The sequence below is a fragment of the Lampetra fluviatilis genome, unplaced genomic scaffold (assembly GCF_964198595.1).
Source record: "Lampetra fluviatilis unplaced genomic scaffold, kcLamFluv1.1 SCAFFOLD_816, whole genome shotgun sequence".
NCBI classification, from domain to species: domain Eukaryota; kingdom Metazoa; phylum Chordata; class Hyperoartia; order Petromyzontiformes; family Petromyzontidae; genus Lampetra; species Lampetra fluviatilis.
The window spans coordinates 10,001-24,467 of NW_027621580.1; the positions used below are offsets into that span (position 1 = coordinate 10,001).

Sequence of the window (14,467 nt, forward strand, 5' to 3'; positions counted from 1 at the left end):
CCCTCCCCACCCTCCCCTCCCCACCCAGCCCCACCCTCCCCACCCAGCCCCACCCCTCCCCACCCAGCCCCTCCCCACCCTCCCCTTCCCACCCAGCCCCTCCCTCCCCACCCAGCCCCTCCCCACCCTCCCCTTCCCACCCAGCCCCTCCCTCCCCACCCAGCCCCACCCTCCCCACCCAGCCCCTCCCTGCAACGACGGACGGACACAACAATCCCCTGTGGGCTCCTAGTGTAACCAGGAGATTCCTACCACTATGTCATCATCATCATCATGATCATCTCGTGTCTCTCATTGATTTCTCTTCACTTGATACACTCATTCAAGATGTGACGGACCCACATCTGGAGACAGAAGCTCGTGTTGCCTTCGAAACGAACGTGGTGATTTAATTGGGTTGTTCATTTGATGTTTAACCTTCGTGACCTTTTACCTGGAAAACAACAGCAAGAACTTGTAGTCTTCTGGGTTCTGTCGGTAAAGTCATCACGTAGAAGGGAAGTAATGAAATAATAAAAGCTAATAGAATAATATAATTGTATAAGATGATAAAATAAAAGAATATTATAATATAATAATAGAATATTATATGATAAAAAAAAATATAAAACGATAATATAATATAATAAAAAAATTTAATTTCACTTTTTATAATTAAATAATAGAATATTATAATATAAGATTATAATAAAATAATATAATACAATTATAAAATTAAATAATATTATATTATAATATAATGTAATAAAAAAATAATATGCTATAATAATATTATAATATAAAATAAAAATACAATAAAATTATATATTAATATAATATTATACTGTAATAAAATAATATTATATTATAATAAAATAATATTAAAATGAAATAAAATAATAAAATAATAAAATAACATAATATAATAAAATACTATAATATTAAGTAATAAAATCATTCGAAAAATTCCCTTTTTAAACATTTTATTATTTAACACGATTATTTTATTACATAATATTATTTTATTATATTTTTTTATTATGCTTTATTTTTATTATTTTATTATTTCCCTTCTACGCGACTTCACCGAAAAATAATGAAATAATATGACAATATATTTTATTATTTTATTTTAATATTTTATTTTAATATTTTATTATTTTATTTTATTATGTTTTATTTTTATTATTTTATTATTATATTTTATTTTAATATTTTATTATTTTATTTATTTTATTTTATTACTTCCCTTCTACGCGGCGACTTCACCGAAAGGACCAAGGAGATGAATCCCTGCAGCAGTCACGAAAGAAGCTTTACATCGAAAAGGCAACAATATTTTATTATTTAACACGATTATTTTATTACATAATATTATTTTATTATTTAATACGATTATTTTATTACATAACATTATTTTATTATTTAACACGATTATTTTATTACATAACATTATTTTATTATTTAATACGATTATTTTATTACATAATATTATTTTATTATTTAATACGATTATTTTATTACATAATATTATTTTATTATTTAATACGATTATTTTATTACATAACATTATTTTATTATTTAATACGATTATTTTATTACATAATATTATTTTATTATTTAATACGATTATTTTATTACATAATATTATTTTATTATTTAATACGATTATTTTATTACATAACATTATTTTATTATTTAACACGATTATTTTATTACATAATATCATTTTATTATTTAATACGATTATTTTATTACATAATATTATTTTATTATTTAATACGATTATTTTATTACATAACATTATTTTATTATTTAACACGATTATTTTATTACATAATATCATTTTATTATTTAACACGATTATTTTATTACATAACATTATTTTATTATTTAATACGATTATTTTATTACATAATATCATTTTATTATTTAATACGATTATTTTATTACATAACATTATTTTATTATTTAACACGATTATTTTATTACATAACATTATTTTATTATTTAACACGATTATTTTATTACATAACATTATTTTATTATTTAATACGATTATTTTATTACATAATATCATTTTATTATTTAATACGATTATTTTATTACATAACATTATTTTATTATTTAACACGATTATTTTATTACATAACATTATTTTATTATTTAACACGATTATTTTATTACATAATATCATTTTATTATTTAACACGATTATTTTATTACATAACATTATTTTATTATTTAACACGATTATTTTATTACATAACATTATTTTATTATTTAACACGATTATTTTATTACATAATATTATTTTATTATATTTTTTTATTATGTTTTATTTTAAACATTTTTATTATTTTCCCCTTCTACGTGACTTCACCGAAAAATAATAACATAATATGACAATATATTTTATGCTTTATTTATTTTATTTTATTATTCCCTTCTACGTGGTGACTTCACCGAAAGAACCAAGAAGATGAATCCCTGCAGCAGTCACGAGAGAAGCTTTACATCGAAAAGGCAATAATATTTTATTATTTAATACGATTATTTTATTACATAATAATTATTTTATTATTTAACACGATTATTTTATTACATAACATTATTTTATTATTTAATACGATTATTTTATTACATAATATTATTTTTATTATTTAATACGATTATTTTATTACATAACATTATTTTATTATTAACACGATTATTTTATTACATAACATTATTTTATTATTTTAACACGATTATTTTATTACATAACATTATTTTATTATTTAACACGATTATTTTATTACATAATATTATTTTATTATTTAACATCGATTTATTTTATTACATAACATTATTTTTATTATTTAATACGATTATTTTATTACATAATAATATTTTATTATTTAATACGATTATTTATTACATAATATTATTTTATTATTTAACACGATTATTTTATTACATAATATTATTTTTATTATTTAATACGATTATTTTATTACATAATATTATTTTATTATTTAACACGATTATTTTATTACATAATAATATTTTATTATTTAATACGATTATTTTATTACATAATATTATTTTATTATTTAATACGATTATTTTATTACATAATATTATTTTATTATTTAATACGATTATTTTATTACATAATATTATTTTATTATTTAATACGATTATTTTATTACATAATAATATTTTATTATTTAATACGATTATTTTATTACATAATATTATTTTATTATTTAACACGATTATTTTATTACATAATATTATTTTATTATTTAACACGATTATTTTATTACATAATAATATTTTATTATTTAATACGATTATTTTATTACATAATAATATTTTATTATTTAATTACGATTATTTTATTACATAATATTATTTTATTATTTAACACGATTATTTTATTACATAATATTATTTATTATTTAACACGATTATTTTATTACATAATATTATTTTATTATTTAACACGATTATTTTATTACATAATAATATTTTATTATTTAACACGATTATTTTATTACATAATATTATTTTATTATTTAACACGATTATTTTATTACATAACATTATTTTATTATTTAAATACGATTATTTTATTACATAACATTATTTTATTATTTAACACGATTATTTTATTACATAACATTATTTTATTATTTAATACGATTATTTTATTACATAATATTATTTTATTATTTAATACGATTATTTTATTACATAACATTATTTTATTATTTAACACGATTATTTTATTACATAATATTATTTTATTATTTAATACGATTATTTTATTACATAACATTATTTTATTATTTAATACGATTATTTTATTACATAACATTATTTTATTATTTAATACGATTATTTTATTACATAACATTATTTTATTATTTAATACGATTATTTTATTACATAATATTATTTTATTATTTAATACGATTATTTTATTACATAATATTATTTTATTATTTAATACGATTATTTTATTACATAACATTATTTTATTATTTAACACGATTATTTTATTACATAATAATATTTTATTATTTAATACGATTATTTTATTACATAACATTATTTTATTATTTAACACGATTATTTTATTACATAACATTATTTTATTATTTAACACGATTATTTTATTACATAACATTATTTTATTATTTAATACGATTATTTTATTACATAACATTATTTTATTATTTAATACGATTATTTTATTACATAACATTATTTTATTATTTAACACGATTATTTTATTACATAACATTATTTTATTATTTAATACGATTATTTTATTACATAATATTATTTTATTATTTAACACGATTATTTTATTACATAATATTATTTTATTATTTAATACGATTATTTTATTACATAACATTATTTTATTATTTAACACGATTATTTTATTACATAATAATATTTTATTATTTAATACGATTATTTTATTACATAACATTATTTTATTATTTAACACGATTATTTTATTACATAACATTATTTTATTATTTAACACGATTATTTTTATTACATAACATTATTTTATTATTTAATACGATTATTTTATTACATAACATTATTTTATTATTTAACACGATTATTTTATTACATAACATTATTTTATTATTTAATACGATTATTTTATTACATAATATTATTTTATTATTTAACACGATTATTTTATTACATAATATTATTTTATTATTTAATACGATTATTTTATTACATAACATTATTTTATTATTTAATACGATTATTTTATTACATAATATTATTTTATTATTTAACACGATTATTTTATTACATAACATTATTTTATTATTTAACACGATTATTTTATTACATAATATTATTTTATTATTTAACACGATTATTTTATTACATAACATTATTTTATTATTTAACACGATTATTTTATTACATAATATTATTTTATTATTTAACACGATTATTTTATTACATAATATTATTTTATTATTTAACACGATTATTTTATTACATAACATTATTTTATTATTTAACACGATTATTTTATTACATAACATTATTTTATTATTTAACACGATTATTTTATTACATAACATTATTTTATTATTTAACACGATTATTTTATTACATAACATTATTTTATTATTTAACACGATTATTTTATTACATAACATTATTTTATTATTTAATACGATTATTTTATTACATAATAATATTTTATTATTTAACACGATTATTTTATTACATAACATTATTTTATTATTTAACACGATTATTTTATTACATAATATTATTTTATTATTTAACACGATTATTTTATTACATAACATTATTTTATTATTTAATACGATTATTTTATTACATAACATTATTTTATTATTTAATACGATTATTTTATTACATAACATTATTTTATTATTTAACAACGATTATTTTATTACATAACATTATTTTATTATTTAATACGATTATTTTATTACATAACATTATTTTATTATTTAACACGATTATTTTATTACATAACATTATTTTATTATTTAAACACGATTATTTTATTACATAATATTATTTTATTATTTAATACGATTATTTTATTACATAATAATATTTTATTATTTAATACGATTATTTTATTACATAATATTATTTTATTATTTAATACGATTATTTTATTACATAATATTATTTTATTATTTAATACGATTATTTTATTACATAATAATATTTTATTATTTAATACGATTATTTTATTACATAATATTATTTTATTATTTAACACGATTATTTTATTACATAATATTATTTTATTATTTAACACGATTATTTTATTACATAATAATATTTTATTATTTAACACGATTATTTTATTACATAACATTATTTTATTATTTAACACGATTATTTTATTACATAATATTATTTTATTATTTAATACGATTATTTTATTACATAATATTATTTTATTATTTAACACGATTATTTTATTACATAATATTATTTTATTATTTAATACGATTATTTTATTACATAATAATATTTTATTATTTAATACGATTATTTTATTACATAATATTATTTTATTATTTAACACGATTATTTTATTACATAATATTATTTTATTATTTAACACGATTATTTTATTACATAATAATATTTTATTATTTAACACGATTATTTTATTACATAACATTATTTTATTATTTAACACGATTATTTTATTACATAATATTATTTTATTTATTTAATACGATTATTTTATTACATAACATCATTTTATTATTTAATACGATTATTTTATTACATAACATTATTTTATTATTTAATACGATTATTTTATTACATAACATCATTTTATTATTTAATACGATTATTTTATTACATAATATTATTTTATTATTTAATACGATTATTTTATTACATAATATTATTTTATTATATTTTTTTATTATGATTTATTTTTATTATTTTATTATTTCCCTTTTACGTGACTTCACCGAAAAGTAATAAAATAATATGACAATATATTTTATGTTTTATTTATTTTATTTTATTATTTCCCTTCTACGTGACTTCACCGAAAGAACCAAGGAGATGAATCACTGCAGTCACGAAAGAAGCTTTAAATCGATACAAAAAAGCATCTCTGCCTTACCTGCCAAGGAATTTCTCGGGACCCAAAGCTTGCAGAGAACTACAGACTTGGGCAGCGTCTGAGTAGGCTGTGGATACAGCCCGACGGAGATCATCTTTCTGTAGAGACAAGGGGGTGAGTGGGTGGGTGAGTGAGTGAGTGGGTGGGTGAGTGGGTGGGTGGGTGAGTGAGTGAGTGGGTGGGTGGGTGAGTGGGTGAGTGGGTGAGTGAGTGAGTGGGTGGGTGAGTGGGTGGGTGAGTGGGTGGGTGAGTGGGTGGGTGGGTGGGTGAGTGGGTGGGTGGGTGGGTGGGTGAGTGGGTGGGTGGGTGGGTGAGTGGGTGAGTGAGTGAGTGGGTGGGTGGGTGGGTGGGTGAGTGGGTGGGTGGGTAGGTGGGTGAGTGGGTGGGTGGGTGGGTGAGTGGGTGAGTGAGTGAGTGGGTGGGTGGGTGGGTGGGTGGGTGAGTGGGTGGGTGGGTGGGTGGGTGAGTGGGTGGGTGGGTGGGTGAGTGGGTGAGTGGGTGGGTGAGTGAGTGGGTGGGTGGGTGGGTGGGTGGGTGAGTGGGTGGGTGGGTGGGTGAGTGGGTGGGTGGGTGGGTGAGTGGGTGGGTGGGTGGGTGAGTGGGTGGGTGGGTGAGTGGGTGAGTGGGTGAGTGGGTGGGTAAGTGGGTGGGTGGGTGAGTGAGTGGGTGGGTGAGTGGGTGGGTGGGTGAGTGGGTGAGTGGGTGGGTGGGTGGGTGAGTGAGTGGGTGGGTGGGTGGGTGAGTGGGTGAGTGAGTGGGTGGGTGAGTGAGTGAGTGGGTGGGTGGGTGGGTGGGTGGGTGAATGACTGACTGAGTGAGTGAGTGACTGGCGGAGTGACTGACTGAGTGAGTGAGTGGTTGAGTGAGTGACTGACTGAGTGACTAACTGAGTGAGTGACCGACTGACTGAGTGACTGAGTGACTGAGTGAGTGAGTAAGTGACTGAGTGACTGAGTGAGTGGGTGGGTGAGTGGGTGAGTGAGTGAGTGGGTGGGTGAGTGGGTGGGTGGGTGAGTGGGTGAGTGGGTGGGTGGGTGGGTGAGTGAGTGGGTGGGTGGGTGGGTGGGTGAGTGGGTGAGTGAGTGGGTGAGTGAGTGAGTGAGTGGGTGGGTGGGTGGGTGGGTGAATGACTGACTGAGTGAGTGAGTGACTGACGGAGTGACTGACTGAGTGAGTGAGTGGTTGAGTGAGTGACTGACTGAGTGACTAACTGAGTGAGTGACCGACTGACTGAGTGACTGAGTGACTGAGTGAGTGAGTAAGTGACTGAGTGACTGAGTGAGTGGGTGAGTGAGTGAGTGGGTGAGTGGGTGAGTGAGTGAGTGAGTGGGTGAGTGAGTGGGTGGGTTAGTGGGTGGGTGGGTGAGTGAGTGAGTGAGTGGGTGGGTGGGTGGGTGAGTGGGTGAGTGAGTGGGTGAGTGAGTGAGTGAGTGGGTGGGTGGGTGAGTGGGTGGGTGAATGACTGAGTGAGTGAGTGACTGACGGAGTGACTGACTGAGTGAGTGAGTGGTTGAGTGAGTGACTGACTGAGTGACTAACTGAGTGAGTGACCGACTGACTGAGTGACTGAGTGACTGAGTGAGTGAGTAAGTGACTGAGTGACTGAGTGAGTGGGTGAGTGAGTGAGTGGGTGAGTGGGTGAGTGAGTGAGTGAGTGAGTGGGTGAGTGAGTGGGTGGGTTAGTGGGTGGGTGGGTGAGTGAGTGAGTGAGTGGGTGGGTGGGTGGGTGGGTGAGTGGGTGAGTGAGTGGGTGAGTGAGTGAGTGAGTGAGTGAGTGGGTGGGTGGGTGAGTGGGTGGGTGAATGACTGACTGAGTGAGTGAGTGACTGACGGAGTGACTGACTGAGTGAGTGAGTGGTTGAGTGAGTGACTGACTGAGTGACTAACTGAGTGAGTGACCGACTGACTGAGTGACTGAGTGACTGAGTGAGTGGGTGAGTGAGTGAGTGGTTGAGTGAGTGACTGACTGAGTGACTAACTGAGTGAGTGACCGACTGACTGAGTGACTGAGTGACTGACTGAGTGAGTAAGTGACTGAGTGACTGAGTGAGTGGGTGAGTGAGTGAGTGGGTGAGTGGGTGAGTGAGTGAGTGAGTGGGTGAGTGAGTGGGTGGGTTAGCGGGTGGGTGGGTGAGTGAGTGAGTGGGTGGGTGGGTGAGTGAGTGAGTGGGTGAGTGAGTGAGTGAGTGAGTGGGTGGGTGGGTGGGTGGGTGAGTGGGTGAGTGAGTGAGTGGGTGGGTGGGTGACTGGGTGACTGAGTGAGTGGGTGGGTGGGTGACTGGGTGACTGAGTGAGTGGGTAGGTGGGTGAGTGAGTGAGTGGGTGAGTGAGTGGGTGGGTGGGTAGGTGACTGAGTGAGTGACTGACTGAGTGAACGAGTGAGTGGGTGACTGACTGACTGAGTGAGTCACCTTCTTAGCGATGCACTCTTTCTCATCAGCCAAGTCACAGCAGGCGTGAGTGGGTGAGTGAGTGAGTGGGTGAGTGGGTGACTGGGTGAGTGAGTGGGTGAGTGGGTGAGTGGGTGACTGAGTGAGTGGGTGAGTGGGTGAGTAGGTGAGTGAGTGACTGACTGAGTGACTGAGTGAGTGACTGACTGACTGACTGAGTGACTGAGTCACCTTCTTAGCGATGCACTCCTTCTCGTCGGCCAAGTCACAGCAGGCGTGAGTGGGTGAGTGAGTGAGTGGGTGAGTGGGTGAGTGAGTGGGTGAGTGGGTGAGTGAGTGAATGAGTGAGTGGGTGAGTGAGGGAGTGGGTGAGTGGGTGAGTGAGTGGGTGAGTGGGTGAGTGGGTGAGTGAGTGAATGAGTGAGTGGGTGAGTGGGTGAGTGAGTGACTGACTGAGTGACTGAGTGAGTGACTGACTGAGTGACTGAGTCACCTTCTTAGCGATGCACTCCTTCTCGTCGGCCAAGTCACAGCAGGCGTGAGTGGGTGAGTGGGTGAGTGGGTGAGTGAGTGGGTGGGTGGGTGAGTGGGTGAGTGGGTGAGTGAGTGAGTGGGTGAGTGAGTGAGTGGGTGAGTGGGTGGGTGAGTGAGTGAGTGGGTGAGTGGGTGAGTGGGTGAGTGAGTGGGTGGGTGGGTGAGTGGGTAGGTGGGTGAGTGAGTGGGTGAATGAGTGAGTGGGTGAGTGAGGGAGTGGGTGAGTGGGTGAGTGAGTGGGTGAGTGGGTGAGTGGGTGAGTGAGTGAATGAGTGAGTGGGTGAGTGGGTGAGTGAGTGAGTGACTGACTGAGTGACTGAGTGAGTGACTGACTGAGTGACTGAGTCACCTTCTTAGCGATGCACTCCTTCTCGTCGGCCAAGTCACAGCAGGCGTGAGTGGGTGAGTGAGTGGGTGAGTGAGTGGGTGAGTGAGTGGGTGAGTGGGTGAGTGAGTGAATGAGTGAGTGGGTGAGTGGGTGAGTGAGTGAGTGACTGAGTGAGTGAGTGGGTGAGTGGGTGGTTGGGTGGGTGAGTGGGTGAGTGGGTGAGTGAGTGAGTGACTGACTGAGTGACTGAGTCACCTTCTTAGCGATGCACTCCTTCTCGTCGGCCAAGTCACAGCAGGCGTGAGTGGGTGAGTGAGTGGGTGAGTGGGTGAGTGAGTGAATGAGTGAGTGGGTGAGTGGGTGAGTGGGTGAGTGAGTGAATGAGTGAGTGGGTGAGTGGGTGAGTGAGTGAATGAGTGAGTGGGTGAGTGGGTGAGTGGGTGAGTGAGTGAGTGGGTGAGTGGGTGAGTGAGTGGGTGAGTGGGTGAGTGGGTGAGTGAGTGAATGAGTGAGTGGGTGAGTGGGTGAGTGAGTGAGTGACTGACTGAGTGACTGAGTGAGTGACTGACTGAGTGACTGAGTCACCTTCTTAGCGATGCACTCCTTCTCGTCGGCCAAGTCACAGCAGGCGTCTGCGATGTGTGAGAACCTCTCCGCGAGCTCCTGCACTTGACTGTCGGCGGCTCGCGGATGCCTCCGTCCAAACTCCCACAGCAAGCTGGGGACACAGAGACACAGAGACACCGTGAGACACACAGAGAGACACAGAGACACAGAGAGAGACACAGTGAGACAGAGAGATACAGAGAGAGAGTCACTCACTCACCCACCCACTCACCCACCCACTCACCCACCCACTTACTCAGTCAGTCACTCAGACAGCCACTCAGTCACTCACTCAGTCACTCACTCACTCACTCAGTCACTCACTCACTCACTCAGCTACTCAGTCACTCAGTTACTCACTCAGTCACTCACTCACTCACTCACTCACTCACTCACTCAGCCACTCAGTCAGTCACTCAGTCACTCACTCAGTCTTTCATTCACTCACTCACTCACTCAGTCACTCACTCAGTCACTCACCCCACCCACTCACCCACTAACCCACCCACTCACTCAGTCACTCACTCACTTAGTCACTCACTCAGTCACTCACTCACTCAGCCACTCAATCACTCATTTAGCCACTCAGTCACTCAGTCACTCACTCACTCAGCCACTCAGTCACTCAGTCAGTCACTCAATCACTCACTCACTCACTCACTCAGTCATTCATTCATTCACTCACTCACTCACTCACTCAGTCACTCACTCACTCACTCAGCCACTCAGTCACTCAGTCAGTCACTCAATCACTCACTCACTCACTCAGTCATTCATTCACTCACTCACTCAGTCACTCAGTCACTCACCCACCCACTCACCCACCCACCCACCCACTCACCCACCCACTCACTCACCCACTCACCCACTCACCCACCCACCCACCCACCCACTCACCCACCCACCCACCCACCTACCCACTCACCCACCCACCCACCCACTCACCCACCCACTCACCCACTCACCCACCCACCCACTCACTCATCCACCCACTCACCCACCCACCCACTCACCCACCCACTCACCCACTCACCCACCCACCCACTCACCCACCCACCCACCCACTCACCCACCCACCCACTCACTCATCCACCCACTCACCCACCCACCCACTCACCCACCCACCCACCCACTCACTCACCCACCCACCCACTCACCCACCCACTCACTCACCCACTCACCCACTCACCCACCCACCCACCCACCCACTCACCCACCCACCCACCCACCTACCCACTCACCCACCCACCCACCCACTCACCCACCCACTCACCCACTCACCCACCCACCCACTCACTCATCCACCCACTCACCCACCCACCCACTCACCCACCCACTCACCCACTCACCCACCCACCCACTCACCCACCCACCCACCCACTCACCCACCCACCCACTCACCCACCCACCCACTCACTCATCCACCCACTCACCCACCCACCCACTCACCCACCCACCCACCCACTCACTCACCCACCCACCCACCCACTCACCCACCCACCCACCCACCCACTCACCCACCCACTCACCCACTCACCCACCTACCCACTCACCCACCCACCCACTCACCCACCCACCCACCCACTCACTCACCCACCCACCCACCCACTCACTCACCCACCCACTCACTCACCCACCCACCCACTCACCCACCCACCCACTCACTCACTCACCCACCCACTCACCCACTCACTCACCTGGCGAAAGCATCATGAGACCTCCAGCGTCGATCGTGACACAGCTGCTGGTCCGACACGAAAGGAACTCCAGGTAGTGACACTCAGTCACTCAGTCAGTCACTCAGTCACTCAGTCAGTCACTCACTCACTCAGCCACCCACTCACACACTCACTCACTCACCCACCCACCCACTCACTCACCCACCCACTCACCCACCCACTCACCTGGCGAATGCGTCGTGAGACCTCCAGCGTCGATCGTGACACAGCTGCTGGTCCGACACGAAAGGAACTCCAGGTAGTGACAGGTTCCCGTGCAGGGCGCTGAGGCAGTCAGCTCGGTCCTCCTCGTTGGAGATTGAGCAGCAATCGGCCGCAGACGGGATCGAGGAGACGCCCTCGCATAGTTCGTCGTGGACCAGGTAGCGCTGGTGGGGAGAGGTGGGTGAGTGAGTGGGTGAGTGGGTGGGTGGGTTGGTGAGTGAGTGGGTGGGTGGGTGAGTGGGTGGGTGAGTGAGTGAGTGACTGAGTGACTGAGTGAGTGAGTGACTGAGTGAGTGAGTGAGTGAATGACTGAGTGAGTGAGTGACTGAGTGAGTGTCTGAGTGACTGAGTGAGTGTCTGAGTGACGGAGTGAGTGACTGAGTGGGTGAGTGAGTGACTGAGTGACTGACTGACTGAGTGACTGACTAACTAACTAACTGACTACATACATGATCTTGTAGACACCCAGCCACGTTGTCTGTGCCACAGCAGTCTCCCATGGTGCTGATGAAGCTCCTGACTGAGTGACTGAGTGACTGACTGACAGACTGAGTGAATGTCTGAGTGAGTGACTGAGTGAGTGACTGAGTGAGTGACTGAGTGACAGACTGAGTGAATGTCTGAGTGAGTGACTGAGTGAGTGAGTGACTGAGTGAGTGACTGAGTGAGTGACTGAGTGAGTGAGTGAGTGGGTGAGTGACTGAGTGAGTGACTGAGTGAGTGACTGGCTGAGTGGGTGACTGAGTGAGTGACTGAGTGACAGACTGAGTGAATGTCTGAGTGAGTGACTGAGTGAGTGAGTGGGTGAGTGACTGAGTGAGTGAGTGACTGAGTGAGTGACTGGCTGAGTGGGTGACTGAGTGAGTGAGTGACTGAGTGAGTGAGTGACTAAGTGACTGACATGATCTTGTAGACACCCAGCCACGTTGTCTGTGTCACAGCAGTCTCCCATCGTGCCGATTCATCTCCTGACTGAGTGAGTGAGTGACTGAGTGAGTAACTGAGTGACTGAGTGACTGACTAAGTGACTGACTGAGTGACTGACTAACTAACTGACTGACTACATACATGATCTTGTAGACACCCAGCCACGTTGTCTGTGCCACAGCAGTCTCCCATGGTGCCGATTCATCTCCTGAGTGAGTGAGTGAGTGACTGAGTAACTGAGTGACTGAGTGACTGACTAAGTGACTAACTGAGTGACTGACTGAGTGACTGACTACATACATGATCTTGTAGACACCCAGCCACGTTGTCTGTGCCACAGCAGTCTCCCATGGTGCTGATTCATCTCCTGAGTGAGTGAGTGAGTGACTAAGTGGGTGAGTGGGTGAGTGAGTGACTGAGTGACTGACTGACTGAGTGACTGACTAACTAACTAACTGACTACATACATGATATTGTAGACACCCAGCCACGTTGTCTGTGCCACAGCAGTCTCCCATGGTGCTGATTCATCTCCTGAGTGAGTGAGTGAGTGACTGAGTGGGTAACTGAGTGACTGAGTGACTGACTAAGTGACTAACTGAGTGACTGACTGACTGACTACATACATGATCTTGTAGACACCCAGCCACGTTGTCTGTGCCACAGCAGTCTCCCATGGTGCTGATTCATCTCCTGAGTGAGTGAGTGAGTGACTGAGTGGGTGAGTGGGTGAGTGAGTGACTGAGTGACTGACTGACTGACTGACTAACTAACTAACTGACTACATACATAATCTTGTAGACACCCAGCCACGTTGTCTGTGCCACAGCAGTCTCCCATGGTGCTGATGAAGCTCCTGACTGAGTGACTGAGTGACTGACTGACAGACTGAGTGAATGTCTGAGTGAGTGACTGAGTGAGTGAGTGGGTGAGTGACTGAGTGAGTGAGTGACTGAGTGAGTGAGTGAGTGAGTGACTGAGTGAGTGACTGGCTGAGTGGGTGACTGAGTGACTGAGTGACTGAGTGAGTGAGTGACTAAGTGACTGACATGATCTTGCAGACACCCTGCTTCGTTGTCTGTGCCACAGC

At 37.6% G+C, this 14,467-nt stretch overlaps 1 long non-coding RNA gene across 1 annotated transcript in view; it reads right to left on the reverse strand.

Moving 5' to 3' along the window:
- LOC144955445 (uncharacterized) overlaps window positions 1-10,605 on the reverse strand; it is an 11,942-nt gene extending 1,337 nt beyond the window's left edge. The window contains exons 1-2 of the long non-coding RNA XR_013641674.1: window positions 10,487-10,605; window positions 6,650-6,747 (exon numbers count right to left, since the gene is read on the reverse strand). This is a non-coding gene — a long non-coding RNA (uncharacterized LOC144955445). The remainder of the gene's footprint in view (window positions 1-6,649; window positions 6,748-10,486) is intronic.
- Between the last annotated feature and the right edge of the window lie 3,862 nt (window positions 10,606-14,467).